Genomic DNA, 27,965 nt, shown 5'->3' with positions numbered 1-27,965 from the left:
CGAAGTTGATGAAGGGGCTTCACCTTGCAGTTGGAGAATTTGGGGTTGATGTCATGGCCAGCTCGTCATGAATCACCAGAGAGAGGCACCTGGGGGGATTTCAGTGATCTCAGAGCACCTGCAGTGGGGTGCCCTCACTGCGACATCACTTGCTCGCAACGTCACCATGGCCAGTTTGGATCTGCTCTGGGTCCTGGGCGGCAGCAGATGGATTGGGAGCCAGGGTGGGCCAGGGAGGGGAGCCCTTGCTCAGAAGTCCATCTGCATCTTAATGGTGGGGAAGACTCAGAGCTTGCATCCAGATGGCCCGGCAGTTTCTCTTCCTGGGAGCATGCTGCTTCCCTGCATGCTTTTGCTCCTCTGGTGTGCTCTGCATGTCAGGGGCCAAATGGGCAGGATCCATCACTGACCTGCAGTCAGTGGGGAGGGGACAAGGCTTCGTACTTCAGCTCCCCCAGAGCCGGCTAGATGCCCACAGCTGGGAGCAGAGGAGGCAGTGCAGCCCCCAGCTCTGGCTGTCCTGCAGAGAGGCTTCCCCTTGGCACGTGCCATCCCAGAAACTCTCACCTTGCCTACTGCTTCCCCAGCCCTGCCCTGCCCTGCCCTGCCCTGCCCCCGAGAGGACAACAAGCCTGGCAGAGATGTTCCGATGAGGATGCTCCTTGGACCCAGCCCCAGGGCAGCCCTGGCTGGACACTGGATTACCCCTGAGCAGCAGCCTCCTTAAGGGAAAAGGAGAATATTCACTTTGGGTCAGGAAAGAGAGTTGGGGAAGGGAATTTTCATGCAGCAGAAGCCCCAGGCAGGCTGGGTTCTGGCCAGAGGCTCTCACTGCTCCCCTGTGTGGCCAGCAAGTCATGCCCCTCTGGTCTTCCCAACCAGGAGCCGGACAGGGTCATCTCTAAGGCCCTCTCCTGCCCTTGGTTCTACCACAGGGTGGGCTGCAGTTACCCTCTGGCTGACGCCTGCTCAGAGGGAGACAGGAGATTCACATGGGCCCACCCCTGCTCTCCACAGCATCCCCCTCTCCCCACCTCCTTCCTTTTCTCCTCCCTAGTAGGATAGATGGAGGCAGTGTGGAGAAATCCGAATAACTAATCAGAGTCCTCATTAACCCCCTGCCAGGATGCTCAAACATTCACTTTGCTGTTTGTGAAGCAGAAAAAAAAAAAAAAAAGCCACCTCTCTCTGCATTAAAATTGATGCGTTATTAATCCTTGTGCTCCCAAACCAGTGGGCAGCTCTGCCTCCTGCCCGAGGCCCAGCCCATGGGGTCTGCTACCTTGGACCGCTTGGACTTTCTGTTATTTATTGGCCCAGTGCAGAGAGGCCTTCTCGCAGGGAGTGGGCTTGGTGCCAGCACAGAGGCAGCTGTTTTGTTTTCTCCCTGGCCTGGCCGGTGGGAGGCCTTTGCTCAACCCCACCCCAGGGTGCAGCTGCCAGGCTGCCTTGCAGTGCTGGGAGGGCTGAGTGCATGGCAGCTAATGGTGTGTCTCTCACCAGATCTGAGGGGGTAGTGACCCACTCCATGCTTCGGATGAGCCAGCCTGGGAATGGGCAGCTTCTCAGTCCAGTGGTGGCTGGGCTAGAAAAGCGTTAGTGTTTGGCTCAAGTGCTGACTCTTTCTGCACACCCGAGACCACAGTGCCGCCATGGCCTCCCCAGTGCCACCCCCTACCCAGGGCTTAAAGCTGTTCTCTGGCTCTACACTACAAGCAGGTACCCTCACATTTATACCCCCTGTGTAAGAGCAGGAATCCACAAATATTTATCTTGTGCCTGGCCTTGTACCAGGAGCTGTGAGGATTCAAGGACATGTAAGGCGCAGTCTCTGTCCTCCCGGAGGCTGTGCTGGAGTGGAGGCAAAGACGTCCATACTTAAGACGACACCACAACAACAGCAAGGGAAGGACAGAGGATGGACCCGGGGAGTGCAAAAGGCTCCTCTGGGTTCTCATGGAGCCCACGATGGTGTGCGAAGGATGCATGGAGGGAATGAGACCCACTGTGAACCCCTAATTCCCAGCCAATTGGTACTGACTCACCCCTCTTTAGTGGTCGTCCATCCACCTGCCCCAATATGGACTTATCCACATCTGTTGCCTGCTTTGACCTGAGAACCCCCATCCAGTGCCGGGGCCTGTGTGAACTCTCTTATGTGGCCTTCTATGCACTGGGCCCCTAAAGACAGCTTTGCATGGAGAAGAAGCTGAAAGCGCAGGGTAAGAAGAAAGAGGAATTTAATCCCTAGCTTCATCTTGAATCACCTTCACTTACTGCATCGAGAAATGATCAGAGGTAGCCTTCTCAATCTTTGACTCAGTTCCTGAGGATGATCATTCCATTACAGGCATAACCTGGAAGACATCGCAGGTTGGATTCCAGACCATGACAATAAAGACAATATGGCAATAAAGCCAGTCACGTGAATCTTTTGGTTTCCCAGGGCATATAACAGTTATGTTTACACTATACTGCAGTCTATTAAGTGTGGAAAAGCATTATGCCTTAAAAAACAACATACATACCTTAATTTAAAAATACTTTATTGCTTAAAAAATGTTTACGATAATCTGAGCCTTCAGCGGGACATAATTTTTTTTGCTGCTGGGGGGTTTTCCCTCAGTGTTGACGGCTGCTGGCTGATTAGGAGGGTAGTTGCTGAAGGCTGGGGTGGCTGTGGCAATTTCTTAAAATAAGACAACAATGAAGTTTGCTGTATCGACAGACTCATCCTCTCACAAAAGATTTCTCTGTAGCATGTGATGTTGTTTGATAGCATTTTACCCACAGTAGAACTTTTTTCAAAATTGAAGTCAATTCTCTCTAACTTTGCTGCTGCTTAATCAACTTAGTGCATGTGATATTCTAAATCCCTTGTTGTAACAATGTGCACAGCATCTTCACCAGGAGGAGATTCCATCTCAGAAAACTGCGTTCTTTGTTCATCCATAAGAAGCAATTTCTCATCCATTCAAGTTTGACCATGAGATTGCAGCAGTTCAGTCACATCTTCAGGCTCCACTTCTCATTCTAGCTCTCTTGCTATTTCCACCACACCTGCAGCTATTCCTCCCACTGAAATCTTGAACCCCTCAAAGCCATCTATGAGGCTTGAAATCTACTTCTTCTAAATCCCTGTTAATGTTGATATTTTGACCTCCTCCCATGAATCGTGAATGCTCTTAATGGCACTAGAATGGTGAATCCTTTCCAGAAAGTTTTTAATTTTCTTTTCTCAGATCCACCAGAGGAATTGCTATCTATGGCAGCAAGAGCCTTAACAAAATGTACTCTTAAATAATAAGACATGAAACTCAAAAGTACTCCTTGATCTGCGGGCTGCAGAATGGATGTTGTGTTAGCAGGCACGAAAACTACATTTATCTCCTTGTACATCCCCATCAGAGTTCTTGGGTAATCACGTGCATTGTCAATGACTGGTAACATTTTGAAAGGAATCTTTGTTTCTGAGCAGTAGGTCTCAACGTTGGGCTGAAAATATTCAGTAAACCATGCTGTAAACAGATGGGCTGTCACCCAGGCTTTGTTGTTCCATTTATAGAGTGCAGGCAGAGCACATTTAGCATCATTCTTAAGGGTCCTAGGACTTTTGGAATGGTAAATGAGCCCTGGCTTCAACTTAAAGTCACCAGCTGCATTGGCCAGTAATAAAAAAAAGTCAACCTGTTTTTTTGTGGATTTGAAGCCAGACATTGACTCCTCCTTTCTAGCTATGAAAGTCCTGGATGGCATATTCTTTCAACATAAGGCTATTTTGTCTACACTGAAAAAATTTGTTGTTTACTGTAGCCTTCATCAGTGATCTTAGCTAGGTCTTCTGGATAACTTGATGCAGCTCCATCAATGATCTTAGCTAGGTCTTCTGGATAACTTGGTGCAGCTTCTATAATACATCAGCACTTGCTGCTTCACCTTGCACTTTTATGTTATAGAGATAGTTTCTTTCTTTAAACCTCATAAACCAACCTCTGCTATCTTCCAACTTTTATTTTTTTATTTTTTTGGAGACAGAGTCCTGCTCTGTCACCCAGGCTGGAATGCAATGGTGCAATCTTGGCTCACTGCAACTTCTGCCCCCTGGGTTCAAGTGATTATCCTGCCTCAGCCTCCTCAGTAGCTGGGATTACAGGCACCCACCATCATTCCTGGCTAACTTTTTTTTTTTTTTGTACTTTTAGTAGAGACAAGGTTTTACCATGCTGCCCAGGTTGGTCTCAAACTCCTGACCTCAGGTGATCCTCCACCCACCTCAGCCTCCAAAAGTGCTGGGATTACAGGTGCGAGCCACCGTGCCTTGCCCCAACTTTTCTTCTGCAGCTTTCTCACCTCTCTCAGGCTTCATAGAATTGAAGAGAGTTATGGCCTTGCTCTGGATTAGGCTTTGGCTTTAGAGAATATTGTGTTTGGTTTAATCTTCTATCCAGACCATTCAAACTTTTTCCATGTCAGCAATAAGACTGTCTCACTCACTTCTCTATCATGTGTTCACTGGAGTAGCACTTTAAACTTCTCTCAAGAACTTTTCCTTTGAATTCACAACTTGGCTCTTTGACACAAAGGCCTAACTTTTGCCCTGTCTCAATGATATGGTTCGGCTCTTTGTCCCTACCCAAATCTCATTTCAAATTGTAATCCCTGCCTGTTGAGGGAGGGACCTGGTGGAGGTGATTGGATCATAGGTGAGTTTCTCCCATGCTGTTCTTGTGAAAGTGAGTGAGTTTTCATGAGATCTGATGGTTTATAAGTGTCTGGCAGTTCCCCTCACCCTTTTCTCCTGCTGTTATGTAAGACGTGCCTTACTTCCCCTTCCCCTTCCACCATGATTGTAAGTTTCCTGAGGCCTCCCCAGTCATGCTGAATTGTGAGTTGGTTAAACTCTTTTGTTCATAAATTACCCAGTCCCAGGTATTTCTTTATAGCAATGTGAAAACAGACTAATACACTCAGTTTTTGACATGCCTCCCTCACTAAGCTTAATCATTTCCAACTTTTGATTTAAAGTGAGAAACATGGGACTCCTTTCACTAGAACACTTAGAGGTCACTGTAGGGTTATTAATTGACCTAATTTTAATATTGTTTCTCACACACATGACATTTATTGATTAAGTTCACCATCTTATAGGGGTACATTTTATGGCACCCCAAAATAATTACAATAATAACATCAAAGATCACTCATCACAGATCACCATAACATATATAATAATGAAAAAGTCTGAAATATTGTGAGAATTACCAAAATATGACACAGAGACATGAAGTGAGTACCTGCTGTTGGAAAAATTGTACTGATAAACTTGCTCAATGCAGTGTTGCCATGAACCTTCAATTTGTAAAAAATGCAATATCTGCAAAGCACACCAAAGTGAAGTGCAATAAAATGAGATGTGTCTGTAATATTTTTAAGTGCTACCAGGTGCTAGGGTTTCAAGAGGAGCAAAACAAGCCTGGACCCTTGACCACATGGAGTTTATAGCCTAATGGAGAAAACAGGCATTACTCAAATAATCACAAATAATATATAATTACAACATTAATTAAATTCTCAAACTGAATTAAGAAATGCATATAACAAAGGAGGCTTACCTGAGAGGTCACTGTAGCTCCCCTGAGGAAGTGACTCTTGAGTTGAGATGTGAAAGCAAAGCAGGCTATTACTAGTTAAAAGGGAATGAAGAAAGAGCACCTTCCAGGAACATGGGTAGCTTGTGCAAAGGCCCTGTGGTGGGAAGAAGCATGGCTTGTTTGAGGGAACAAAGGCCTGGGTGGATGGAGGCCAAACAGCAAGCTAGATGAGGCTGGAAAGGTGGGAAGGGCCAGACTGACCTTCTAGACCATGGTAAAGATTTTGACGTTGATCTCAAGAATGGGAAAGCCACATTGTGCTTGAAACAAGGGAGGTATCACCATGTAGTAGAATATTTGCACCTTCAAAAAGATCTTTCTAGCTGTTTAGAGGAAAACAGATGGAGAGTGTCAAGAATGTTAAATGGGTCCTCATATCCCTTGCTGTTTCCTGTCTCCCATTTTAGTGAGCAGAAGTCTATAGAATGTTTTGGTGCTTTATGAAAGGAGATGCATATTTAAATTCTGGTTACCCAGTATTCAGCCTAAAGTGGGAATCTAGGAACCCACAGAAATAAGCTATAGCCCTTGAATTAGCACCCCTCCTTTTCTAATGCAGCAGAGATTCAGGAGGTTACGACCACTTTGATCATTATAGACCCAGGCCTGAGATGTACATGGTACCCTGTAGAACAAAAGATACACCCCAGGATCTGTGAGACCAGATGTCAGGAGGGAAAGTAGGAGCTGAGAGGATGAATGGGCTGGGCTTGGAGGAACAGGAGGGTGGGCTGCAGGGGAGCCAGTGATGCAGAAAGGTGAGGTGACTTCTGGTGTTCCAGGTACTGAAATGCCCTGTCAAGCTAGGCATACAGGCTCCATGAGACACACACAAGCCTGCAACCTCCATTGGCTGCAAGCACCTCCTCCCCATTTAGCTAATGGCTCCTCTGTCCTCTGTTATTCCAGCTTGCTACTCTGAAAGAAACTGCTTGCGTCTAGCTTAGGACCAGAGCCCTTCTTTCTTTCATCTCAACAAATATGAATTGATCACATTTGCTGTGTAAAGATGCTCTGAGGGTTAAAAATATCCCCACATTGCCCTTGCCCTTAAGCGTGCTGCCTCCTGGAGGGAGCTGGATATGTAAACAGTTAACCCTTAGGAGGCAGGATGACAGAAGCACTCCATGCCGGCAACCACACAACCCGCTTTGCCTGGCATGGTCTCAGTTGCAACCTGTAGTTGCTGTGTAATTAGTCATTGTGCTCTCTTTCACTCTCAAAATTACTCCAGTTTGGATGATATATTGTGGGGTCATCCTAACAATGTGCCATGGCTGTTAAGAGCTATGAGCAATTCTTTGTAGCAATTCAGGAGGCATCACAGAATAAATAATACTTGAGCTGAGTCCTTGAGGAAGAGCTGTATTTCAACTATTAGACTATGGAAAGAGGCCATCCCAGTCTTGGAACAAGCAAAGGCCTGGAGGTATCTAAAAGTGGAATCTGTATAGGAGAGGGTGAGTATAGTTTAACTATAACCCAGAGCAGAGATCAGCAAACTTTTTCTGTAAAATTTCGAACAGTAAATAGTTCAGGTCTTGTGTTGCAACTGCAATCATCCCTCGTATCTGTGGGGGACTGATTTCAAGACCACCCACGGATACCAAAATTCATAGATGCTCAAGTCCCTTATATAAAATGGTGTAGTATTTGCATATAACCTACGCACATACTCCTGTATACTTTAAATCTCTAGATTACTTATAATACCTAATACAATGTAAATGCTATATAAATAGTTGTCCTACTGTATTGTTTAGGGAATAATGACAAGAAAAAAGTCTGCACATGTTCAGTACAGATTAAATTTTTTTCCCAAATATTTTCTAGCCGCAGCTGGTTGAATCCACGGATGTGGAACCCACAGATATGGAGGGCTGACCATGTTCAACGCTGTCATCACAGTGGGAAACAGCCATAGATAATAGTAAACAAATGGGTGTGGTTGTGTTCCAATAAAACTTTAATTACAAAAACAGGCAGCCCCAGTATTTGGCTTTTGAGTTTATGTCTTAGTCCTTTTGGGCTGCTATCACAAAATACCTTAGACTGGGTAATGTATATAACACTAGAATTTATTTCTCACAGTTCTGGAGATTTGAATTGTAAGATCAAGGCATCAGCAGATTCAGTGTTTAGTGAGGGCTCCTTTCTCATAGATGGAACCTTCTATGTGTCCTCACACAGAGGGCGGGCAAAAGGAGCTCACTCGAGCCTTTTTTATAAGGGCACTAATCCCACTGATGAGGGCAGAGCCCTCATAAATTAATCACTTCCCAAAAGGCCCCATCTCTTAATAGCACCACAATGGGGATCAGGTTTCCATGCAAATTTTGGAGAGGCACATTCAGACCATAGGGTGTGATTTGCCAGCCCCTGACCTAGTGTCCTTGAAGGAGAGTCATAGGCTGGAAGTTAGGTAGGAGCCACATCATGAAAGTTCTCGAATACCTGCACTAAAGATGTGTCTTATTTAAAAAAAAAAAAAAAAATATATATATATATATATATATATATGTTTTCGAGCATAGGAATGGGTGATCTGAGGTCCTAGGGTTTATTGTCAGAGTTTAGAGGGTACTGGAGAAAAATGGGGAACAGCAGTGCAGAAAAAGGCCGAGCTTTGGGAAGCATATCCAAGTGCCGGTAGCCATCCCTCCAGACTCTCCCCTTCTGTTCTACAGCCCCCTCCATTCCCCGTCCTCTTCATCATTATGAGAGTGCTGAGGGACTTTGTCCTCTCTTATACAGACACAGTCACAAGGTGCTGTCCTCTGCGTTTTCCATGGAGTGACGCCCATTAATGACCACCTTCCCCGCCCCACCCAGGATGGCGCTGCTGTCATGGGGGTTTAATCCTGTCATGGGGGTTTGCTCCTGGGCAGCATCACGCCCAGAACCCCCCACGGATGATGACACCCTCACTGCTGAATCACTGTGGCAGATGCTTGGCTGCAGAGCTGGAAGAGGGTGATCTGCCATCACCCCTGTGTCCCCCAGATCCCCCAGAGTGTGCAGGTCACCTTTCCATTGAATATCCCAATAGATCAACTTGAGATTTCAATATTGATTATTTTTGTGACCTTAGCCGAGACAGTTAAATCTCAGTTTTGCTTATTCTGTCTGTAAAATGGGTATATTGATACCAGCACTACCAACCTCACAAAGTTACAGTGAAGCATAAACAAAAAGTTAATGGATGGGACTGGACATGCTTTGGGTTCTATACATCATCTTGCAGATAACCCCAGTATGTAAAGTCTTATTAACACCGGACCAAGACAGAGCAAGGAGTCCCCTGATGCAGACCATGGTGGAAGGGACCATCTGGTCCTAACCTCACTTTGCAGTGGAGAAACTGAGGCCCAGAGCAGTGACGTGCTGATGCAAGAGAGTTACGGATAGAGGCCAGGTATCTTGGCTCCCAGTGTGTTTCCAGCATCCGTGAGTTTCTCGGTGCCAATTTTGTAAGTACAGGGATCCTGGGCTCTGCTTTGAGCCCAGGTGAAAATCACCATGGCTGGAAGGGAAGTCCTAACTTTCAGATATCCTTTCAAATCCCAACTCTTCACAAACAGCCTAGGGAGAAAGGCATTTTAAGTAAAATGCTTTTTACCATCACTTCCACTTCTGAAATTCATTTCTCAGCAGTATCTGAATGAGAATTTTACAGCCATTTCATTTCCCTTCCTTGTTGCCTTCCTTTGCTGTCCTCCAGGAGCTGGTTATGACTGAAACCTCTGCAAGGCACAAGGTGTAAATCTTCCCTGAATGGGATCGTGCCCTGGGGTGCAGGTCATCGGATTGGCACCATCTCCATAAGCGGTGTGGTCATCACAGGAGGAAATAGAGCCCTGAGAAGGGCAGGGAGGCACAGAGAGATTAATTTCTTCAATGTCATGCTTCCTCTGCATTCCTTAATAACGAAAATTTACATGTGTGGGGAAAATGGCAATTTCTCCTGGAAGGCATGGAAGGGAAAGTCAGAGAGAGCCTTCCGACTGTTTTGCAAGTGGGTGTGAGCCTAGGGCTCTGTATCCAATTGACTTGGAATCTTCTGGCTGCTTACTGTGTGTGGCATAACCCTGAACTGGAATCTGTGCCTTTGTGTGTCTGTGACAGTGTTTCTGGGGTTGTGTGTGTGTGTGTGTGTGTGTGTGTGTGTGTTGTCACTGCTGTCTTTGTGACTGTGTAGATCAATGTGTGTTTCTTTAAAAAAATACATTTCTCATTTCCTGCATAAATTACTCCATGTAAAAGGCCATCCGGAGCTCAGTTCCTAGCATCCTTTTTCAATAAAGCAATATTATCAGAGCCTGGTCCCAAAACTAGTCCCAAGAGAGGCTTTTCCTAGATTCTTTGTCAAATGAAATGTCACCGACTCACCAAATGATGAGAAGAAGAATTCTCCTTGTTTATTTCCCAAGAGAGGCAGAACAGAAGCAGCTCACCCTCTTTATAGCTTTTCCTGGACTAGATGGGCAGGTGGGCTCCACCCTTTCCCTTCACCCCTTAACCAGTTTTCTTTGGGCTAGTCACTTAACTTTCTAACCTCAGTTTTCCCTTTTTAAAAATAGGACTAATAATAACTACTTTCCAAAGTTGCTGCAAGGCTTAAATAATAAATCGGATAATATAGTTCTTCGTAAAGGAGATCAGCATGTGGTGTGTTACACACTCCACATGTCCTCTGCTGAATATATGCATGTATTTACTCCTTTATCCAGCAAATATGCTGAACACCTTATATGTACAAAATACATCTTGGGCTCTGGGGAGCTCTATAGGCTTGAGATTCCATTTAGGATTATATAGTCGAGTGGGGTGGCAGAGTGGTACCCAGATGATCACAATGTGGCTGGCTAAGTGTGAAGAGAACTGTGCATAGGATGCTGTAAGCGGCTGGAACGGTCCTTGTGCAGCCTGTGGAGGATGCAGCAGCCCCCAGAGAGATGGATCAGGAGGGAATTGCTGAGCTGAGATGTGGCCGTGGAGATCTCAGGAAGAAAATGTAGCTCACTCTCTCTGATGGCAGAGGCAAAAACAAACAGATTGTACCAAGATGTACTTACCTTCACCTGCTTCTGGAGAGAGCCATTGGAGCTGGGGAGCCTGCCTTGGAACCCAGAGTCATCAAGCAGACTGGCTTGGGGAGACAGCAAGGACTCAGAGGCTGAGGGTCTGACCACTGGGGAAAGGGATGGGAGGGGAGGAGTGAGAGAAGGAGGCCAGGCTGAGTTTGGTAAGGAAAGTAGAGACAGGCAGAGCCTTGCAGAGGTGTTCAATGTCAAAGTCCTCTGATGGGGCTGAAGGTTCCCCAAATAAGAAAATTCTGCTGGGCAAGTGAAAGGATTTTTCTAAAGTCCCTTTCAAGTGGGCTGGTCTTAGCTGAATTAAAGCGGACATTTGCTTTTCATGATGCATTCCCAATTACCAATCTCTCCCCCAGGCCCTTTTCTCCAGAAAGAAAATTTGTGACTGGCCAAACTCTGCCCAGGTCTGTTGACTGCTTCTGGCATTCCTGCTTATCCATTTTTTCCCTCATTTAATAGATGCATGTTGAGCCTGATGCTAGGCCAGGGCTGGAAGTGCACGGTGAGGAATACAGAGTCCCTGTTCTCTGGAAACTCAGAGCTTATTGGGAGGGACACACCTAGGAACAGATAATTCAGTGATACAACCCGGAGTTCATGGCTAAGGACTTTGGACTTTGTCTTGGAGATATGGTCCCAGGTATTAGGGGAGCAGAAAGAAAGGAATGACAGACACCCTGTATGGGGCTCAGTGGCCATGAGAGAAAATCTAACAGAGCTGAGTCTCAGAGGATGAGTAAGATTCTGCTAGATGAGATCTAAACAAGTTATTATTGCCATTATTGTCACTAATGACAATAGTCATCATTTATGAAAGGCTTAGTCTACATCACTACAAAGCCCTCTGCTATCTGCTAAGCATATCACACGTCTAATGTAATACCATCAAATCCCAGGAAGCATCCTGTGGGTTGGGTATTATTGTAATCATTTTACAGAGGTAGGAAAACCGTGACTTACACAGCTGGGAAAACGGAAACCTAGGATTGGAATTCAAGGTTGTCTGACTTCACCTTTCCACCCATTGTATTCTCTCTCTCCCACATTCACTTAGTATTACTGCAGGAAGCATGCAAAATAATACATAGTTTAGTCAACAGCTCTCAATTCAAGAACACACTGAAATATAAAGAACTGTAATACCTTTGGCAATGAATAATAATAACTAAGCAAACCATCAACTGAACTGGTTCAGCATTGATCTGATTTAATATTTTCAAGCAGCGGCTCTTCTTCGTGTGACAGGAACAATACTTTCCATGATCTCCGTGAGTACGGTACTCACCTAGGTGTGTATGGAAGGAATAAGAGAAATATGAAAGTCTCACAGTCAAAAGCTTATGACGACATTGAGGGGAGATTAAGATTCACGCACAGAGCAGGGGCTTGCAAAATTGAGTAAGATCAACAGTCAGTAATAGGGTGAGGAGGGCAAGAGGCTGAGTTCGTTCGGCTGCAGAAAGGCACGACTTGAGCTGGTCTTTGCAGGTTGGATGGGACCTGGACAACAGAGGAAAGGGAAGTGTGGCAGGTGGGCCAGGAGGGCCAGGGAGCTCACACAGGGGGTGTGCTTGGCTGTGAGGCAGCGGCAGCCTGGCCTGGCTGGAGAAAAGGTTCAGATTTGAAAGTAGTGGGGGATTAGGTAAGATTGGTAGGGTCAGGCTGATTATGAAGGGGAAGAATGGAAGCTAAGAAATCTCAATTTTGTCTTTTAGGCCCTGGCAAGCCATTACAGACTTTTGAGCAGAGGAGAAACACCATAAACAGGTCGATGAATTATTTTAGCTTCCAAAGAGCACCCGTCTTTCTAGAGGACTGGCATCTGGTCTCTTTGAGATCAGCCTCATTGCTTTGGTGAAATTTGAGGCTTTCCCTGGGATGACAGTTGAGTTTAACAGCCAATCAAGCGTCATCAGAGAATGAGATCAAAGAATGTCACACTGTCAGGTCCAGCCCCTTGTTTATAGATGGCAATGATGAAAACCAGTAATGATGAGGAGGAAACAGAATTTAAACCGGTGGCATACTTCATCCAACATCACAGAGCAAACGTGTGGTGAAGCTGGTCCTGGCTGCCACGCCTCCATAGCTCACCCTTGCCAGCAGGGAGGTGAAGCCTGAGGATTCACAAACATCAGCTATTAGGGATTGCTGGGGTGTCCGTGTAGGCAAACCACACTTTCATCACTGCACTCATGGAAGAAGAGGTCCCCAGTGGGCTCCAGAGTGAGAACAGATGCTTTTTTAGGCTCTTGGGCCAACTGGGACAAAAACCTTGGTGTTTTATGCTCCTGAGATAGATACCAGAGTGGGGTAACCTTCCCAGAGTGGACAGGGGACAAGCCTTTGGTTTGGGTCTCTGGCCACAGATTCCAGAGGCTCGGTCTTCACCTATCCAACTCATCTACAAAAAGCCTAAGCACAAGTTGGCAAAATAGGCAACGGTGATCTGTGGGGAAGCCAGCCCATGTCCGTAGATGGGTCCAGTAGAATGAACTTGGATAGGCAGAGAGAGGCCTGTGGGAGCTACAGTGCTGGAGGTGGGGAGGTCGTGAGGACAGAAGAACTTTATCTTTCATCTGAAGCTCTTGCTTCCTTTCTTGTCCCCTGAACCATCTGGGCCATTGGGTCACACAGCCCCGTGTCTACCCATCCCTCCATTTCTCTCTGACTTTCTGTCTGCATCTGTGGCTTGGCCCTGCCTGCTGTGCTGCTTATTAGCTTTCAGAGAGGAAGAGCTCTGCATGGTGACAAAAAGGAGAGTGTTGGGTCCCTCTGCCTGCAGTCTAGAAAGGGGCACATAGCTTGAGTGTGGAGGGTAAGAGGCGGGTTGGCTGGGAGGATGGCCGTGGCCATCAGGGGTCTCCTCCTCCCTGCCATCCTGGCTCTCTGTCATGTGAGTGGTCCCCCTTGTGCTTGGTGGAATTGCTGACAGTGACAGGAAGGAGATTACAGACTGTATTTATGCCTTGTAGCTTTCTGTAGGCTGTTGGGAAACAAATGGAACTCGGCAGTTGTCAGTTCTGGGAAGGAGAATTCCAGGTGTATTGTAGCCCTGAAGCGGTGCCCTGTGTGGGGGCATGCTGGTGTCACCTCTGATCATCCTTCCTCTCTCGAATGTGTGTTTTATTCCCTCTCTCAAATGTGTGTTTTAATCCCTGAGTGGAGAACAGGGTCAGCTTCTTTCCCTAATATTGGAGTGATTCCTCTCTGAGTTGTAGCTCCTCTGTGTCGTCGTGGGGCTGGGGCAGCAGAGGCTCAGCTAGAGCAGAAAGACAAGGAACATGTGGCTATGGCAGGATGTCGGAGGGAGCCTTGGAACCCCAGTGCCAGGAGGGACACAATGAAAGAGACAGGCTGGAGGCCACACCAGGCAGGCAGAGCTTCCTCCCCTCCCCAGCCCTGACCCTGGCCCTGAACCCTGCTCTGGCCATGTGGGATCCGGAGGCTGACAGTCAGAAGCAGCATCACACACACATTGTAGGTGACAATTATTTCTTTACCTTCTATTTTGCCCACTAGACTGTAAGCACCTAGAAGACAGGGAGAGAGCAGGGGAGAGAGAGAGAGAGAAAGAGAGTGAGTGAGAGAGACAGAGAGACAGAGACAGAGACAGATAGTGTGTGTGTTGTGTCTTTGATGCCCAGGCCCCAGCACAAGGTAGATTCTTAATATATGGGGACTAAATTGAAGCAATTTGTACCTTCCCAGAACAGGGCAGGAGGGAGTAGTAAAAAGCTACCGAAGAACAGATCTGTCATTTGCCAAGTCAGCCTCAGACACCTGGAAAAGGCTGATGTTAGCAAAGCTTCCAGGATTGGCCCACCCCACCACTCAGGGCACAGCCGCCTCTGCCTCTCCTTCCGGGAGTGCAACATTAATTTAGCACTTACTACTGCAAGCACTGTCTTTGGATTGGTAAGAAATAGAAGGGCAAAGAGAAGCAGAGAGCTTGGGAGAACAAAATGTCTGGAGTCAGAAGGCACACCACTTGCTGGCTGTTTTCTTAGGCAAGCCCTGTTCTTGACTTTCCTAAGCCTCATTTTCCACACCTACAAAATAAGAGCAACCACCTGGCGAGGGAAAGGCGTCTCTCATACACTGCTGATAGGATGTAAATGGGTGTGACCTTCCTGCAAGTAATTTGTAAAAATTCCTTAAGATGAACACACCTTTGGACTTGGCAATTCCACATCCAGAACCTTATCCTAAGAAAATGATCAAGTCTGGAGCAAGAGTCCACTGCAAGAATAGTCATTATATGTTTATAATAGCAAAAACTGGAAATAATCTAAACAACAAATGTGAAGAATTTGTCTGAGTAATTATAGTATACCCATAAATGGAATGCCATAATCATTAAAATTATAATATATTTTCCTCTTACATGAAAAGGTGTTTATGATGTGTTGTTAAATATAAAAGGCTATTTAGTGAACAGTATGAAAATATGATACTGCTTTTAAAAAAGAAGCATTTTACTCCAAATATTAACTGTAGCTTATATTTGTATTGTAGGATTGCTACTAACATTTTTCCTCTTATTATCTATTTTTTACAAGAAGCATTTGCTATTTTTTAAAGGTAACAAAATTATCATATTAAAACGTCTACTTTTAAAGGTTGCTTTAAGAGTTAAAGAAGATATTACACAAGAAAGTGCTTTGTGAACTGAAAAAATTATACAGATTTAAGATAGGACTTCTGCCCATGAGAAGCTTATAGTTTGGAAGGAGATGAAAGATATCTAAGATAACCATAGCATGAGACAGGATGTGACTAGAGCTTTCAGAGAATGACAAGCAGCATGTTATTTGGAAGCACAGAGGAGGAAAAATTACTTCTGGCTATGGAGGTAGCGGCCAGAATGTTTGCGTGAACACTGAGGAATGGTTCAGGTAGAAATATCTGATCAGATAGAAATATAGAATCGGGCTTTGAGGGGAGTGGGAAGTTGTGGACAGGTTTGGAGAATGGCAAGTGTTGTGAGTTGTTGGAGAGTAGAGAGCCACTGGTGCAGGGTGGAAGATGAGTCTAGAAAGGCAGTCAGGGCCAGCTGCTTTCTAGACAATGAGCAGATGTGTGTTGAAGGCCTTCTCTGAGCAGGAAGTCATTGTACTTCTGGAGGAGGTGGTGCCACAGCTGTAAGCCCATCACAGGCGTGAGGCACTCACGGCTGTGTCGGCAGTGCCTGGCATGGACGAGACCTTGAAGAGCATGAATGAAGTCGCCTGTCCCAGTAGCTCTGCGTGGAAGCAGCAGTGCAGGGGTGTGCTGTGGGGCCGATGGTGGGAAGGAGGAGCATGGTGGGGAGAAAGGTCCTTTGTAGCTTGTGCAGCTGGGGATGGAAAGGAGGGAAGATATCTTCAGGCCTGACTGGAAGAGGATGAGAAGTGGGATAGTGATGGGGGAGTGAAAAGGAGATGAGGCTTGGAGGAGGGAGGAATCAGGCATATCTCCCAGGTTTGCTGCTGGGGTGGCCACAGAACTGGGAGTCGGTCACAGAGTTCACAGACAAGGTCACATGGAGGAGAAGCCTGGTGCAGGGAACAAGCTAGGAGTAACTGGACCATGATGATGCCTGTGAGCTGGTCCTGGTCTCTTGGGCTCTTCCTAGGGGCTGCCCAAGGCAGGCAATGGCTGGTATCTCTTATTTCTTCTTGGGAGGAGCCTGGGGTGCAAAGAAGGGAGAGGTTTTTGTTTTAATCCAGAGAGCTTTTGTTAATGGAAATTCACAAACCACCCTGCTTATCCTTGCTTCCTTTGGCTCATCCCACCTCCCAGCACCCTTGGCTTCCTCTCTTCTGCCACCAGGAATTCAAACCTCCCTCAGGATCCCGGATGCTGTCTCTCTGCCACTCTCACCTCCCGGCAGTGCACACACACAAACACGCACACACATACACACACACACACCAGAAGGGAGGTGAGAAAGTCTCATTGTTCAGGCAAATGTCTAAATTTCCACCACCCCACCACCACCACCCCTTGCAGCTCCCGGCCTGGGCCACTGTTTAGCTCCTCCTGTTGTCATGTCACCAGTTAATTACATTCTTTACTGAGGTGCAAATGTGTTTTTACAGGGAGAGTAAGATGGTGTTAACTAGGAAGGAACTGTTAATGTTAAAGATGCATTTACCTCTGGTGTAGGGCAGGCCCTCCTGGCCAGCGGTTCTCCCGATGCTGCTCTGAAAGTGCCGCCCAGGCCTCAGAGCAGCCCCTCCCCTGACCCTGCCATCCTGGCTCCAAGCACAGCCTCACTGAAGTCCAATTAGCAACTCATCCACAAGGAGAAATTGATGGGACTGTTTGAGGAGTGTCCGGCCAGACCTTATGGCCGTGCTGACCACCCAGCCTCCATTTGCCAACACCATGGTCCATTTCAAATATTGAGAAACAAAATTAATTCACTTTAATCTAAAAATAAAAATAAGTCATGCAGCCAAAACCAGCTTGAGGCCACAGGTTGTCCTTTACTGCTAAGTGCCGCTTTAGGTCCATTCCCCTCCGACTCTTCCTCCCTGCTGCCCTGGACACCTCCCCACCCACCCTAACCCCTCAGTGTCTCTCCAGACCCCAGTCGAAGCCCGCTATCATTTGGATCTGCAACTTATCCGCACGCCTGACAAATCTACCACTGTCCCCCCTTCCTCTGAGTTTCCCCACAGCCTTAATACAAGATGTCCGCTGTGGTCTTCCCAGCACCACAGAAATCACTCACAGGCACCTGTCCGCACTTGGGGGAGAGGGCCGCAGGCACTCCTGGTGTCAGGAAGCCAGACAGGCAACAATAGGGCGTGTTCGACAGTGACCAGGGCATGGCTACAGTAGCTCCATGGGCCTCACTGACCACATTGAGAGAAAGTTGAACGGCAAATACAGCAGAAATGGCTGCAAGGGAAATTACAGAATAGAGGACATGCTGGAGAGGCCTGGAGAGGGGAGAACAGGGCCCGGAAGCCCCTCTTCTCTGACCGCCCCTGCACTTCTTGCCTTCCCTGCTGAGAGCTGCTCTACCCTTTTTTGCAGGTGCTTTGGCTCTAGCAGACAGGAAGAAATTCTGGCCCAGCTGGAAGTAGAAAGAGGGGAGTGAGTCTCCTGAGGACCATCTCAGAGGCCCCCGGGATCACCCGAACAGTAAGAAATCCTCTTCTGTCCTTTAACATATAGTTACACCCCCCAAGCAGGTTATCTTTTCTTCTGAAGGCCTCTAGAATGAGCTCAGAACATGAGCTGACACTTAACATGAACAACTTTGAAAGGCAATCATTGTATGATTATTCTCATGTCTTTATGTCACCTCCTTAGCTCCTTGAGGAGGAGGGCTGGGTCTTATTCCTGTGTCTTTTCATCTACGTATTCTGTGAACAATAAATGGTTGTTGATGCCGATGGGTGGGGCCTTGCTTAGTATCATGATGATGATTGCATTTGTACCACTCTCTGGAGCAAACATGATCACCCATGAATGACCTGGTGGTGGCGGGGCGGGGTTGGGGCTTCCTTAAAAATGCAGTTCCAGGACCCCAGAGCCAAAGCTTCTGATGCTTTGAGTCAGGATTAGGACTCAGGAACCTGCACCCCAAATCTTTCTGATGTATGGAAACTGCATTCTAAGTGTTTCTGATGAACTCTGAGAAATGGTTCTTTTGAATGTATAAAGCATTTTGAATAGAGAATCTCATTTAATCCTCTTATCAGATAGCGTTTTTTAAATCCCCTTAAGTAACTTCATGATCCCACAGACGTAAGTATCAATATAGGCAGGGATTTAGAAATCCAGTTATCCAAAACAACCCTTTTCTCTTTCCAGTATGCCATGATAAGGGCTGGATCTGTTATGGTGAGATTGGGCCCCAGCTCCAAAGGACCTTGCCCAGGATTTTGTAAGTTTCCCTGATGTCTTAGGGCCACCATGATCTTACAGTTCATCAGTCTCCATTTTGGCAGCAGAAATCATTGCCAAATTCCTCACAAAGCTGGTTTCCTTGGAGAGAGGGAATGAGGGAGAGTTAATCACAAAGATGAAAGTCCCTTTGCCCAGCTCTCCAAGCAGCTAGTTAGTCTATTCAGAGGACCACATGTCTGAGGATAGACTGGCAACAATGCTCGTCCTTCTTCCTGTCTGGGGAGCTCTGTGTTCTAGGTACAACGAGGGGTGGGCGGCATGGGAGAGCTGTGGCTCCTCGTGGTGGAAGCTGAGGGGAGGGTATCTATGCAGGTCAAGTCTTTGCTGAGTGTGGGTTGGGCGATGCCCGTTTCGGGGGCAAGTTGAGCCTTTTCAACATTTGGAGTCTGTGTGCAGAGTGTTGTCACAAGGAGTTCACTGTAGACAGCAGCTGTGGGCAAGGCTTGAAGAAGATGGGAAGAAGGTACACAAAAGGGACAAGGGTTCTACACCTGGTGAATCCGTGTGAAGTGTGCTGATGCCCAAGTTCAGTGGCTTTCTCTGGGACTGAAAATAGAACTGAGGCTCTTCCTGCTGAACTCTCCTGTAGAGTCCTATTTCTCTGTAGGCTGAGGCTGCGGATGCTGGAGTCCAAACAAGCCAGTCTGAGCCTGGGAGAATGAAGGTGTTCCTTCCATCACCTGCATGGTAGAATATGGATAACAGGGTTGATGGACTGCTAATCCTGCTGTGAATTATGTCTTCCTGTAGAATGGAAGGCTTCCACAGATGGGGTAGAGGCAACCTCAAATATCACCCCTGACCTTTGCCCTCTCACTCCCGAGACACACACACACATACACACTCACACACACACACACACACTCACACACACACACACTAACCACTGAACCGTCTTGCCAAGTGAGTGGCAGTATGGTCTGTTCTAGGGACTAAATACAGTTGACACTATTGCTTGGATGGGTGCAACTGGCAAGGACAATTTTTGCAGCTAATGCTGGAAGTGTGGCAATCAGAGAAGCTGCCAGCTGTCTCACTTAAATTCTTAGCTCTCTCGCTCTCTTTTTTTAAAATCGTTTTGCTTACATAATCCACCCCCTTTTTATTTTCTAATTCTCTCCTTGCAAAGCTGGCACCAGAGGGGAAGGGCTGGGGTGGAGGGGGTAGCAATTACACATCGGTTTGGGGAGCATTTACATTTTGCAATTACAATTTAAAAATAAGTCTCGTTAATGATCTCCACGTGTAAACGACAAACCCTAACTGACATATATACTCTCCTGGGCCTGCCTGCCTCCCCCAGAGTCAGGGCTCAGTGGAGGCAGAGGTGCCTAGGGAGACATAGGAGGAGGCTGGGGGCCGGTGTCTGAGGGGTGGCAAGAGAAGGTCATATGCCTTTGAGGTTGGTACAGGACAGATTCAGGACTAAAAACTTGGAAATCAAGAGTTCTGGACTCCAGCTCCTTCTCCTCCCTGCACTCACGCTAGGTCCTAGCCCATCTTCTTCTGAGCCTGGCACTGTAGGAACTCTGCTAGGGAGAAAGGGAGCCCCAAATGCTGATATCCACTGTGGTGGGGATTTTCAAAGTCCTGTTGGGCAAACATAAACCTTAGTTCTCAAGAGCCAGCCAGTGTACCTGGATAGTCATGGATTAGGTAAAGGAGCTGATTCCATACTCAGGGTTCAGGAAGGGAACAGCATTGGTTGTATCCCCATTTAGGAGAGACATATCTCCTCTTCTCAGCTGGTGAACACATAGTTATTGGAGTCCTCTGGTTCCTTGAGGAAACTTAGGCTTTGGAACCAGACCAACCTAGACTCCAATTCTAGCTCTGCCATTTGCTGCCTGTGAGATTTGGGGCAAGTTACATAACTTAAGTTTTCTTTTTTTTTTTTTTTTTTCTTTTTTTTTGACAGGGTCTCCCTCTGTCACCCAGGCTGGAGTGCAGTGGCACAGTCTCGGCTCACTGCAACCTCTGCCTCCCAGGCTCAAATGATCCTCCTGCCTCAGTTTCCTGAGTAGCTGGGGCAACAGGTGCACACCTCCATGCTGGACTGAGTTTTGTATTTTTTTTTTAAAGAGATGGTGTTTTCTCATGTTCTGCAGCCTGGTCTCTAACTCCTGAGTCCAACTGATCTGCCTGCCTCGGCCTCCCAAAGTGCTGTGATTACAGGCATGAGCCACTGCGCCCAGACACTTAAGTTTTCTTACCATCATTGTCTTTCTGTAATTGTGGCAATCATATTTACCTCATGGGGCTTCTGTGCAGATTAAATGAGAGAATGCACAAGAATGCACCTCACACAATGTCTGGTGCATCAGAAATGCTCAGAAAATGCCAGTTCCTGTGCAAGCCCCTCCCCTTGAGCCCCAAAGCGCTGCCTTCTACTTACATTAAAACTGCTTCTTTCCCACTACCATGGATACTAGGGAAGGGCGATGTGGTCTGATTTGTGCAGGCCTCCCCTCAAAGTCAAGCCATCTGCATTCTGAGCAGCTCCTGAACGGGTCCCCTCTGAACTCCCTGTAGGATTCTCTGCAGGCCATGGTTTTAGGCTCCCAGGTCAGCCTTCAGCTTGTCTGCTGTTTCCTGACTCTGGCTGTTCACAAAGCCCAGTTCTGTCTTTTCTGGACATCATAATTCAACCGCGTGACCTTTTATTGGCCACTGCCCCTCTCTGGGCCCCACATGTGTTCCTTCTCTGTGAATGAGGGAGGAGGACTAGAGGCTCTCTGAGGAGTCTTTCAGGCCTGACATCCTGTAGTCCTTGGATTCTCACTCCCCTCTCTGCTTCCCTCCACCAGATATTTGTGTAGAAAGCTGTTCATCTCTTGTGCAGCTTCATCCAGGCCAGTCTTTGGACTGAGCACTTATACTCAAGAACTTACAGTTGTTACTTGAAATATGCACAAAATAGTTCTTATCTACTGCAAAAAGAGGTATTAATTTTTAAAAAAATTAGCCAGGCATGGTGATGCACACCTGTAGTTCCAGCTACTCAGGAGGCTGAGGAGGGAGGATTGCTTGAAGCCAGTAGGTCGAGGCTGCAGTGAGCTATGATTGCTCCATTGTACTCCAGGCTGGGTGACAGAGGGAGATCCCTGTCTCTAAAAAACAAATAAGCAGGCAAATAAGAGGCATGCAACTTACAAAGGGAAGAGGTCTCAAGCAGGCCAGATGGCCCAGGGCAGAGGACACAGAAGTGGGTGCATGATCAGAAAGCTCCTTGAAGGTAGGGACTACATCTTATCGGTTTTGCTGTTTATTATAACACAGTTAAATGTTATGTTTTAAATATTGTTCTAAAACCTTGCTTTTTAAACATAGGTTATATGATTGATAGCTTTCTGGGTCAAAACAAATAGATCTACTCCATTACTTTTAACCGCTGCATAGTTTTCTATTATATAGATGTATAATTATTTATTTATTGTAGTTATTTTTTAAATTACAAGTATGTGTGAGAGGAAAAAGCAAACAGTGTAAAAGATACAAAATAAAAACTCTCCCTTCCTACCCTCACCTCTCCCCACAAGGCTCATGATCCAAAGTCAACCACAACAGCTTCTGGCTTTAGATATTTGATGGCCAACATTTATTATATTAGATAATACGCTTAAGTCCTTTTATCTCAGTTTATCTATTTATCCATTAACTGTCTGCTATCAAAGTTGAGGAAATTAGCATACATCCTTCCCCTCCAATTTGTATTAGTTTGATAAGTTTTTATCCAATTACATTTGATATTATCTATTTTTAGTTCATAGCATTATGTATACTATATAACATATATACACCATATATAATATATACTATATATTAATATAAGTATAAATCTTCTAAATCTTAATAATGTAAAATAATAGTAATATACTAAATAACACATACCATATAGCATTATATATACTGTAGAGATTATGTATTATATAGTGTAGTACTACATATTATATATAATACTAAATAATATATAATATATACTCTGTAGTATATTCTCTATATAATATAGTATATAGCATTATATATCATACATAATACTGTATACATGATATATAATATATAATACTATACACTATATAATATAGTATACTATATAATATATGCAGTATTTTTAAATCACATATAATAAATAGTATATTATAATATACATTATATAATATGTAATATTATATATTAGTGTATATAATCATATGAGGTATATTATGTGCTATGTACTATAATACATATGTATGCTATGTACTATAATATATAATTATATATGATATAATACATAGGATCTATAGTATACCATATACCTTTATACTGTATATAATATACTATATATAGTACTACATATTATATTTTGCATAACAATAAATTATCTATGATTTTTACATTGCTAAGATTTAGAAGATTTATACTGTTACATTGCTGTAGTTTACCTCTGCATTCTATAGGTGATTATAAGATGGAAGTCTGTTTAAAAGCATTAAAACCACTGTGGGCATGGCAATATTATTCAACTGCAGAACTAAGCAGTGTGAGTGGCCCGTGGAAGGGTCGTTACAACGTGGCTGCTGTGGAAGAACCTTCTGAGCCCTGTGGTGCCGTGACTGGTGCCCTGAGCAGCCACTCTTTCTTGTCCAGTGTTCTCCGCCTCTTCGGATTTCTTCATTTGCTGGGCTACAACCTCTAGTTATTGTTAATATCAATGAATGGGAAATAAACTCCAAGTTCTCACATGTCCAACACTGGCTTTGTCTTCACACTTGACTGATAATCGGACTGCGCTCAGAATCCCAGGTTCAAAACCTTTTTCTCCTAGAACTTGCTGACATGGCTGCACCGTCTCCTTGTTTCCGATCTTGCAATGAGGATCCATGGGAACGTGTGGTTCTCTCTTCTTTTCCCATTAAAGTTCTGATTTCACCAGCGTGTGTTGGGGCTTGAGGTCTGCTTTCTGTTCTCCTTTCTTAGCGCTGGGATCTTTTAAGTCTGAAGTCACCTGTCTGCTTCAGCACAAGGAAATCTCCATTTTGCTACGTCTTCATTTCTTTTCCTTTGTCGTCTCTGTTTTCTCCTTCTGGGACGTCCATTGCCCTGCACAGTGCCCAACACAGAATAGGTGCTCAGTAAATGAGGCCTGGATTTGCTACTTGGGACCTGGGTTCTAATTAGGGCCCTATCTCCAACTTGCTGCATGGACTTGGGCAAGTTTCCTTATTTGTCTCGGGAAGAAGTCAGACCTCATGACGACTCAGGACCCTTCCACCACTGTTGGTCGTCTGACAGTCTGCCCTAGTGCCTGGAGTTCCCACTGCTTCCAGAATTGGAGAAGAAGCGTTCATTTCCCGAGGAGTGAAGAAAAGGCTGAGGCTGGGTTTCAGGGCAGCCGCAGCAGCCGGCTTCTCACTGTGGGCAGCTCCTTTGGACCCTCCATCTCCCCAGCATCCGCTCTCTGTCCCCCTTGGGGAGCTCTCTGCCTGACCTTCCCCATCATTCTGAGATGGGCTTCCTCACCTCCCTGTCTCCCTCTGCCCATCTCCCCTACTCCCCACACTTCCCCAGCTCACATGCACACAGCTTCTGCTAGTGAAATCATCCCTGACCGTGCCAAGTGCCTCATTAAGTGAGCTCTTTTTCTCACGTTTATGAACTGCAGGACAAAGAGACAGCAGACTGCTCTTCCCAGTGCCACAAAGCACAGGCTCTCACTGGAGACAGCCAGGCCCTAAACAGAGAAGAAAGCTCCGAGGGGGCTGCAGACAGCAAGGATCGTCCCCAGCCCCAGGCAAACTTGTGCCCTCGGGGAGTCATCTTAGAAGAGTAGCCCCGTTTACTTCTTCCCATCCCAGAGCCTGGCTCTGGGAGCAGACATCTCACTTGCAGCACCCTGCCTGCTCTGATCAACCTGCTCTGGACAGAACCTCCTGATCTGGAAGTAGAGACACTTTGTTCCTTTTCCCTGGACAGGCTTGACCCTGGAAGACCCAGACTGACAAATGCTCAGATCCCAGGGGATTACCAGGGGATTAGTAACTGTTCTAAGCATCCCAATTTGTCCCTGAGGGCCAGAGTCCACTGTGCAAAACTGCCTTCTTCTCCTCCTCTTCTTCCACTCCCTGGTCCTTGCCCTAGCATAAGAAATGGTGTCCATCTCACTGGAGAAAGAAGAGGGCAAAGTGAAGGCATGATCTTGAACATCGAGACTACAAAGATTCTGTGCTAAAGGCAGGACTCTTTCTTTCCACCCAGACCATAATGATAGGAAATGGGTTGCGTTGCAAAAGTCAAAATTAAGCTTCACTGCGAGTTATAATTTTCAGACCCATTCCTAGTATTCAAAGACTCTGTTGCTAATATGAAACACTCCTCCTCTGTGTCTGAGAGCAGCTGAAAGGGCCAGCACATGACTAAACTTTTCCCTCTTAGGAGCCAGAGAACCACAGCCCCTTTCCAAGGCTGGAGGTTGAAGGGGATGGGACCTGGCAGAGAACAGCCCAAGCCAGTGGGAGGTAGAACACAGCTCCGTCCTTGCACTTCTGTTTAATAGCTGCCTGCCTCAGAGGATGTGGGTAATAACCCTGCTGCTGGCTCACTGGCTGCCCATTCAGACTGCTGCCTGGAATCTCTCTGGGCTGAGAGCGGAAGAGAAGACTCTGAAGTGAACAGGAAGGGGCTTCTTTGGCAAGATGATAAATCTTGGACTCAGGGAGATATGATAAGAGAGGGGATGCCCCCAACGATGGGGTGCCCTGACTTGAAAACACTAATACTGCTCCACTGGACACACTTTCCCAAGATACAGCCAGCTGCTTCTTAGCCTGTGCGTCATGGACAGATTTCATTCCAGAACAGGGACTTCTTTACAGCTGTGGGTGGTCCCTGGAAAGCCAAGGGTGTGTGGGGAAAGGCCAAGTGGAGACCGTCACAGAGAGCAGGCTGACTGCATGCCCCCTTCTACCCCACTTCACTCCTCCTGGACCCCAGCAGGGCCCCTCAGTCCAGTATGACAAGACAGAGACGCTGACAGAATCCCAGTCCATGTGATTCAGAGCCCTGGCCCCAGAGCTGCCAAGAGCAGGGTGAGGCACAGGCAGCCTGGCTTTCGTACGTGCCCCACGCGTTCCCGGAGCTCTGCTCCCAGACAGCTACGACACATTATCAGATTCCAATTATACATCGCCTCTGAGATGCAGCCTTCAGCCATGTATTTCCATCATTTTGTGTTCTTTAATTTTGTTCCTTCTCCTCCTAATTGAACACACAGTCCAATGAGTCCACGATGAAGGCTCAAGATTTGCCGCTTTCAGCTCGCTTCACGTTTTCCATCTTCGTCTCAGTCGTATTATGTTTACGAGACCCCTGCTTCTTATCGCTGGGATCAGCACTTTCATTTTCCCATCTCCCGCTCATTTTTATAAAATAATAAGAGCAAAATGCAATGAAATATTTAACAAAATGTGTACACACACTGCTGTAGCAGGATGACGGGGCTGATGGAAGGAACTTCCCCACCGTGGGAAGGCACGGAGTGTGTGTCCATGAACTGATGTACAAAAGCCCAGGCTCGGCAACACAGAAGACGTTTAGTGGTGTCAGTATAACGTGATGCTTGGAAAATCAGGGCAGAGGAAAGTCAGAGGACAGCCAGCATTCGAGGGCCCAACTCTAAACTGGCAGCTTGGTTTTATAATCAGCCTCACCTTTCCTGCACTTCTCCAGTTTCTAGGAGTCTCAGTCCTTCCCTGCTATTTCCTGCCCTCACCCTGAGACTTCCAGTTAACCCTGCAGACTCTGGGATCAGACTGTGTGTAACATCTGGAAACTTCCTCAAAGCCCCAGTTTGCTCACCCACGAATGGGAACAACTGTAATGCCAACACCATCTGGTTGTTAAGAAAAAGAGACCAGGTGATCCGTATCTGCTGTTAGTGTCATGCCTGGGACACAGGGAGGGCTCAATAAGTGGCAGTTGTTATTAATTATATATTATCATCTCACTCATAGCCAAATTGGCTTTAGGAACTAACAAACTTATTCTCACTGCTGTCTAAATGGCTGCTGGGACGTAAAGGGTTATGCTTCTTGGATTGGCTTGTTTTACATTTTAAGAGCAAGCCAGGCCAGGTGCGGTGGCTCATGCCTGTAATCCCAGCACTTTGGGTGGCCGAGGTGGGTGGATCACAAGGTCAGGAGTTCGAGACCAGCCTGGCCAATATGGTGAAACCCCATCTCTACTAAAAATACAAAAATTACCCAGGTGTGGTGGCAGGCGCCTGTAGTCCCAGCTACTCAGGAGACTGAGGCAGGAGAATTGCCTGAACCCGGGAGGCAGAGGTTGCAGTGAGCCAAGATCACGCCACTGTACTCCAGCCTGGGCAACAGAGCAAGACTCCATCTCAAAAAAAAAAAAAAAAAGTAAGCCGGCCAGGCACAGTGACTAATGTCTGTAATCCCAGTTTGGGAGGCCAAGGCAGGCAGATCACATCAAGAGACCGAGACTAGCCTGGCCAACATGGTGAAACCCCATCTCTACTAAAAATACAAAAATTAGCTGGGTGTGGTGGTGCATGCCTGTAGTCCCAACTATTTGGGAGGCTGGGGCAGGAGACTCGCTTGAACCCAGGAGGCAGAGGTTGCAGTGAGCCGAGATCGTGCCACTGCACTCCAGCTTGGTGACAGAGCAAGATTCTGTCTCAAAAAAAAAAAAAAAAAAAAAAAAAAGAAAAAGAAAAAGAAAGAAAGAAAAAAAAAGAGTTAAGCCAAAGAAGTTAAACAATAACCATGTATATATATTGAGGCTCCATAAGGAGGTGGACTTTGTGGAGTCATATTGCATAGGCTGCCCCTTCTCCCCCAGTGAACATGCAAGGCAGAGCCATCTTCTTGTCTGCTGGGGGAACAGGGGCCAGTGGGCAAGATGGGACATGCGGGTGAGGAGCAGATTTTCCATAACACAGAAACATGCATGATGATTTTTCCCGCCATGATTTCCCATGTGTAGTCCTGGAGTGGAAAGGGAAGGAAGCCTTCATGGAACAGTAGGCTTTGGAGCCCAGTGTTGATGAAGGGAAGAGCATGGCTGTGAAATACAGAACACCTTGCTGGCGCGCAAGAAACACAGCAAAAGGCACGAGAGCATCTTAGGTTGGGTGATGGAGGGAGTGTCTGCTGGGGTGTGAGTCTGGGTGGCCGAGCCACGTCCTCTCGCATCATGGCTGTCATCTTCCCTTCCCCAGGGCTGGCTTTCCTGCAGCTCAGGAACACAGAGCCAGTGTACCCGCCCTCCTTCCAAGGGGGTAGTGAGGACCAAGGGTGGGGCAGCCTGG

The 27,965-nt window shown here is 46.5% G+C and overlaps 1 protein-coding gene across 5 annotated transcripts in view; it reads left to right on the top strand.

Moving 5' to 3' along the window:
* The window catches only part of PKNOX2 (PBX/knotted 1 homeobox 2), a 319,311-nt gene that overhangs the window by 200,500 nt on the left and 90,846 nt on the right, over window positions 1-27,965 (top strand). For 3 of the 5 annotated variants that reach the window (XM_030828928.1, XM_030828929.1, XM_030828930.1), the window contains one exon: window positions 17,777-17,884. The gene's annotated coding sequence lies outside the window, so the exon portion shown is untranslated. Of the gene's footprint in view, window positions 1-15,805; window positions 16,017-17,776; window positions 17,885-18,559; window positions 18,633-27,965 lie in introns of those variants that run through there. The other 2 variants (XM_030828932.1, XM_030828931.1) reach the window with 2 other exon arrangements.

This window comes from Nomascus leucogenys, chromosome 15 (assembly GCF_006542625.1).
Source record: "Nomascus leucogenys isolate Asia chromosome 15, Asia_NLE_v1, whole genome shotgun sequence".
NCBI lineage: Eukaryota > Metazoa > Chordata > Mammalia > Primates > Hylobatidae > Nomascus > Nomascus leucogenys.
Note: the sequence above shows the minus strand (reverse complement) of the source record. Positions and strands in the feature narration are given on the sequence as shown.